This window comes from Metopolophium dirhodum, chromosome 6, assembly GCF_019925205.1.
Source record: "Metopolophium dirhodum isolate CAU chromosome 6, ASM1992520v1, whole genome shotgun sequence".
In the NCBI taxonomy this organism is placed as follows: domain Eukaryota; kingdom Metazoa; phylum Arthropoda; class Insecta; order Hemiptera; family Aphididae; genus Metopolophium; species Metopolophium dirhodum.
This window is the reverse complement of record NC_083565.1, coordinates 2,582,314-2,589,922: the sequence shown is the minus strand read 5'-3', so window position 1 is coordinate 2,589,922 and position 7,609 is coordinate 2,582,314.

Genomic DNA, 7,609 nt, shown 5'->3' with positions numbered 1-7,609 from the left:
ATTAATATTTAATATGTGCGAATGTACCCCAGCCTCCATATAATATGAGTAGGTACTTCCGCTGAGCTGTCATTATCAAACATTATATACTATGCACTATAATATTATATTATGATATACTAGCTGTGCCGCCCGACGATGTCCAGGCCAAAGATTTGTTTTAATAAATATATTTGTACAAAATGTATATATACCTACCATATTTCTTCTAATTATTAATTATAATATTAATATAATATGTAACAAAATGCAACTATTTAGATTGACAAAAAAAATTGTTTTATCGTATGCTAAAAAAAAATCATGTGTGAGCTATCCTATCTACAACCTATATATGAGTTGAAAAATCAAGCTGTATACACCCTCCAATTTTCAATTTCCTATATTTCTCCTATAACCAATAGCAACCATTTATAAAAAAAAAAATTTCTGTCGTAAATCTCAAAATACCTGTTTGAGCACTTTTCCGGGATGAACCAACTGGGTCTAATTGTGAATCTAAACCATTCCTCTGAAAAACACACAAAAAATGTTCAGTGGTTTAGGTGGAGTTCAATGACAAGCAGACAAACATTTATTTTTATATATATATAGACATAGGTTGTTATTATTTTCGGCCACCCAATTAATTTCACCAAGGAAAATTATTATACATTAAAACATTTAAAACCTTCCCCGTGACTCGACCGATTTATTAGTGAAAACCGTATTAAAATAAGTAGAGTTCTTTTCGAGATAAGCTCGTACATTCAAAAAAAAGGCAATGTTTCTCAAACTATATTATGCATGTTATATACATATTTATTTATTTATATTATTTTCCTATTGAATCACTCTATCAATTAAAAAAAACCGTACCAAAATCTGTTGCGTAGTCTTAAAGATCTAAGCATACAGACAGACAGCAGCGGGACTGTTAAGATTAAGATTTATTATTATTTATTTTTAATTTGAATATTTTCTATTTGTCTGTGTCCATAGCAACCATTAATAAACAATAATTTCTATCGTAAATCTCAAAATTCCTGTTAGAGCGCCTCCCGGGGGTGTTTCTCTTCTTTATTATGCATGTTATATACATATATAAACCTTCTTATTGAATCACTCTATCAATAAAAAAACCCGCATCAAAATCCGTTGCGTAGTTTTAAAGATCTAAGCATAAAGAGAGAAAAATGGACCTTGTTTTATAATATGTTAAGATAATATATTAATATACCTACTTATATACCTATATGATTAACAATTATTAAATTATTCTAGATATATATTTTGTATACCTAGTTTTATATTTTTTTAAGTTATTTTAAATATAAAAAAAAACTCATCAACAACAAAAAATAAATATTTTCTTTCTAAAATTCAAAAACTCTTTATTATAATATGTACCTATATTATATAGGTACTATAACAATGTGATGTTTATAGTACGAGCTTTTTGTTCGCCACCGCCAACGTCTTTCGGTTGATTTTCTCGAACTTTCAAGGTCGCCACCTCCGTAACCACTGCACGACCTATATAATATATATGCGTTACACCCCTCTCAGACCACTCGGCCACAAAGTCGACGCGATTTCATACAAAGCTGTATGTAGATAACGAAGAATTAAAACTACCAGCGTGTTCACAGTGTTCACAGTAATTAAATATTATTAAGTTATACTTTATATATAGGACTTAGTTAAAAATTTAGACACCTATAACCTATAGGCTACAGGTATATATTGTAACGATTGTATCAATATTTTGATGCACCGATCAATATAGGATATATTATAGTTATTTCGATGATAATATATAAACGCAATATTGCAAAAAATTAAATTGTTTATTAATATTATAATAAATTTAAACAATTATATTATTATTTATTATATACACCATCAAATCATGTAGGCATATTACGCATCATAATATTGTACTATCAAATGGTAAATACATAGTTTTAATTTCAGTATACTTCAAACTTTTAAAAGTTCATATATAAATAAATGAAAATCTTATGACTTATTTATAGGCTCAAGCTCAATAAAAAAAAAAAATATTTATATGGTTAGATACCTATAACATAGATTGTACGGACAACACGCAAGATTCACTTTGAATTAAATATTATTCAGAGCTCGGAAGTCAAAACTGTTTTATTATTATTTATTAGAATTACATAGTCTAAAAATCATAATGCGTTTCACAATAAGAGTATGCGGGAAAAATTATTATTATTAACAGAAAAAAACAAAATAAAAGAAGTCATCCAGCAGTGGCTTTTTATTAAAACTTTAAATATTGTCACATCATATTATGCATGCGTATCGTAATAACTTGAGCTATATTTCAAAAAAAATTCTCCACAATTTTAAACAGTGAAAAACAAATTGTTATAATATTGTTTGTATTGTTACAGAAAAAAATAGCTCTATTTCATTACATCTATAATAAATTTACTTTACACGCAGCTATGACGATTTATGGAAAACAAAATATTGTAAATGGTAAACAAAAAATCCGTTTAAAAATGATACATAATTGGTTATTGTTTTATAAACAGTCGACGGATTCAATATAAAAAAATATCCAGCGGAATCGATAAAAACCCCTGTATGCGATTAACCTATTTTATTTTCGTTTGAAAATATACATATACCTGTATATAAGTATATAACTACAGTTAATATAATAATTATAAAGAATTGCATGTAAGTATATTATAATATTATATATAAAATAAAATATTTTTCTGTATATTGTATAGCTATTATTACTGGAATATTATTTAAACGGAATGTGGGAACTTCATATACTACTGAGATAAGTGTATAATAATATAGCTAGTACCTATATATATAGGTAATATCTAATTAGGTAAAACTAATTTTCCGTACAATGATACATATGCATATTATGCAGTGGGTCAAAAATAAATGCACGATTAAATTATAGTTTATAATATAATATGTAGGTACTGTGCTGCAGTATAATAATACTTATATAGGTATAAGTTAGTATTTTATATTTTTTAGGTTTAATTCACAATGGAATCGATGTAGGAATAAAAAAATAGGGTATACGCACGTTGGCTGGACATTTTGTTAATTGTATGCATCCACCTGAAACCGGATTGCCCTGTCAGTCGATCACATATATTTAAACGTGCTCATATGCATTTAAATAAACCGTTTGACGGTAGGTACCTACCTATATATAATATAATATAATATAATATAATAGCAGTTTGTGTAGGTATATTATATACCTATAAAAGCGTGTGACAACTTCCGGCCGACATTTGGTAGACCAACATATCGTTGGGTTTCAAGACAGAGATAGCAATTTGTACGTCAATTCGCCCACAGACACTCTAATTATCTCATTAAATGAGCGTGGGTGTGCTAATCGAATACGTATAGCCCTCGTTGAGTTGTAGACCTACAACTGCACAGCATGTGTGTGCCTGTTTCGCTATAGAGCATTGTCCTTAATTCGATTACATAGACTACCATAATCATGGCCACCCCGTTTAACAAGCTATTGGGTCGCCAGAATAATATCAGAGCGTGGAACCGTATAATAAATGAAATTGTTTGGCAAATTTCATGTATAAATTATACATCGCATAGAATCAAGTAAATTATGTTCAATGAATATGAAATAATCATAGGTATAATCCGCACTAAACCTATAATTGCTATATATGTATGGATATGCGAATAGGAAACTTAAATACTAATATTATATAAGACGTATGATAAACATATATGTGATCCTCGACCACTGGGCGGCATTTTTCTCCGTGCAAGTCACGGTGTCCGGAGAACAAGTGCCGCCATCCCCCCACCCCGGGGCACGGCAGAAACCTACGGGTGCCCCATTAGAAATTCTGCCAAACACAACACACACGTGTACCAACCTACCCAATATAAAACCTACCAAACCTACCCAATATAAAACCTACAGTACCCTCCCCACACCCAATGGCCTATGTTGCCGCGGGTTACTCAATAAAAAAAAAAAAAAAAAAAAAAAAAAAAAACATATATGTAATATTAGGAATAGGTATAAACAAACTGATTATATTATATTATAGTCTCTATAATATGTTATATAGATTGTATAAGAAATAAAAAAATTACTACAAAACGTAAAATAATAAATATTAGTAAGATGCCAAAAGTAGCGTAGTAGAATATAAATATATTATTATTATGCGTTATTAGTAGGTACTAGGTAGGTAGAAATACATCTACTGGCTATACTTTACAATTATAATTTAACATCTTTAATAATATATTCAAAAATGTAAAATTATCTGCATCACACAATGTATTATTCTATATAGGTACTGCCTTCTATGGATTATACCTAAAAATGTTTAGGTACTTATTATATAAAACATAGATATTATAGTTATACACCTATTATAGTAGTAAAAAGGTGAGCGATGTATTTCTATACATAAATAAATATATAAATATATAAATCATAATTTATATTAAAACTATAACCATTGAGTATAGATACTATACTCAATGCTATAACGTTTAATTATTCATTTTAGATTCGCTAAGCGAAGCGAGGAAGCTAGTGGTTTTACAATGGTGTTTATTTTTTTTTCCTGTAGACACAATTAAATTTTCAGCAGAAGGAGTCCTTTGATTTCAACATATAGTACCTTATCTTTTAGCAAATTGGACCAATATAGTACTTAAGACGGGTAATTTTTCGATTTTCCCAATAGTTATTTAATGCCACGGGAAAAACTACCTACAAAATATTACATAAAAACCACTAAAAATGGGATTTTAATTTCTAACGCTTTGTTTATTACCATAGCAATGAATAAAAAATTATAATATTATAATATTAATTCAACTTTTATAAGCTATAGTAAATAATAACAATATAAAAATCCAGACTGACAAACCGTCTCCGCTCAGAATCGTTTTTCTTATACAATGATATTTTTTTTTTTATTTTTTTTATTAGGGTTAAGACTTTGACTACTAGGTCATTAGCCTGTAGTACTGTAGGGGAGGGTACTGTAGATTAGTTTACACGTGTGTGTTTGTTTTGGCAGAATTTTTAATTTGGGCACCCGTAGGTATCTGCCATGCCCGGGTGGGGGATGGCGGCACTTGTTCTCCGGACACCGTGACTTGCCCGAAGAAAAATGCCGCCCGCGACCGAGGTATCGAACTCGGGTCGGCCACTCCGTCCCCCACAATGATATTATATCATTGAATTCAAGTTTAATACAATACATTATACATTGACACACTTGTAACCTACTGTACAGCAGAGCGACACCCACTCAAACGCTTTTTTTTTAAATATTTAATACACTATATTTTATAGTATAATATATCATTATAAAATTAAAATTATCGAAAATATTTATAGAGTGAGAGTATATAGGCGTGTTAAGAACTATTTCGCTAAATATTCTATATTAATAGAATCCATAATCTGACCAAAAGTACTTACCTAATATTGTTTGAGAAGCTCATTATACGAAATTAGTTAGGTAGATAAAAGTTTATTTATACTATAGGTAGGTACAATTTAAAAATCAGTTTTGAGACGATTTAAATTCCCAGGTTATATATTGGTTGATAGAGGCTATAGTGGCCTATACGACTAATAGTTATCCTATGTTTGTTCCCTCTATATATATAATATAATATAATAGCCTAACCTACCCCTCTGACTACAACTACTGTCGCGAATACGTTTTCTACTATTATTTACAGAATATACATATAGAAAATTCTAAACAAAAAAGTTATTTTCAATAAAGTGATTTAAGACATTACAGCCTGATAAAAGAGTCGTTTTTGAATGCAGCAATAAAATCATTAATAATTGGTACCTATACCAATTACCTATAATATAATATAATAATAGCGTATAACGGAATTGGGGAACCTGTTGTTCATATAGGTGATTCAGTGAGAGTTTTCTGGGCCCTAATTTGAATTAAATTAAAAAAATTGAGAAATTAAATTCAAGATGTAGGTTAGGAGCTTTAGAAAATACTAAAGTTTAAATAATATGTTCTGTTTGATGTAGGTACACAACTATTTATCATCATTCATCACCCATACCTAATAAATTTAAATAATGTACCTACAATGTTTCGAAAGAGAGTATAATATAACATGATCTGCTACAATTGCGATAATAATCGATATATGTAGATATATAATATGTAAATTGTTATACATAAGTCATGTTGTGTTCATGTGTCAAACTCGGCAATTTAGTCGACTTCATTTATTGATAAAATCTATTAAACTTTTCACTATACAGCTATATATATAATATAATTGTCCACTATCGTTTCGTAAAAATGTTGTTCAACGCGTATTATATATTATAATGCACATGATATTATATGGACTTGTTATATATGTACATAAATGATAAATGTATAGTCAATTTTTAATGGTCGTGTATATTTGTGCACGTCGGTAAACAGTGAAAATTGAAATATAATAAAACGTGATGTATATATTAATATGTACATCATATTATACATCACATTATTAATAAAAACACTATCGAGTTTTACGATTTAAAATTAATAATTATAACGACCTGTGTAAATTACTCGACCATAACAGTAATATATGCGTATTTGTATACGTATATAGTACGTATGCGTTGGCCACAGCCGGCTATGACATCCGAAAATACACACTGCAGCGTCCACGAGCTTTTGGGGTCCTGTCGAATGGCCGCACAATATTGTTAATTGCACTTCATAATGGTTTGTCCATTGTGAGCCTTATTCATCCCTTCCTGTAGACTATACACACACACACACACACACACACACACACAAGCACACGCTACTCTACCCCTCTGACCTCGCCCGGCTACAATTACGCGATGTCCCTTCTGTTTACCCCGACTTCCCTCCAATTCTATACACACACAGACACACAGTTTAGGTGCGTGCAAAGTCATTAATACAATAACGACGGCCGTTATACTGACCCCATACTGCAGTGTATATATACTAGGAACTCCACGAGCCTATATTATACGCGTATATATATTATTATAGTGTTCGCATGTTATATATGGTTTATACCATCATTACGTGTGTATTTACATACAGCGCCTGTTTACAGATGAAATCGAAAGCCATAAGGATCAAACGGCCATATATATGTTTTTCAGTTTTAATGCCGCTGCAGTGTATATGCGTATAATATATATATAATATTCATATAGTTATTAAATAATAGACAACATAAAATAATATTTAAGTGCTCATAACTCAGAATAACAAATAAACAATTTTCTTGTTTGCACTATTATACTCATGCGTACACTAATAGAAAAATAAATGTAAATAGCCATCATAACAGGTATAATCATAATATTATAATACTTATTAATACATATATATATATATATTATAACAATATGGATTCTACAGGTATACTGCTACTATACAACAGTAGATACCTTTAATATTAATTCTTTCTTTCACTTTTTTTATAACACGTAAAACGATTATTTATAAAATGGTTTCAAATGTCACAACTAAAATTGGAGGTAAATGTATATTATATTGTATAATATTATATATACAAATATTAC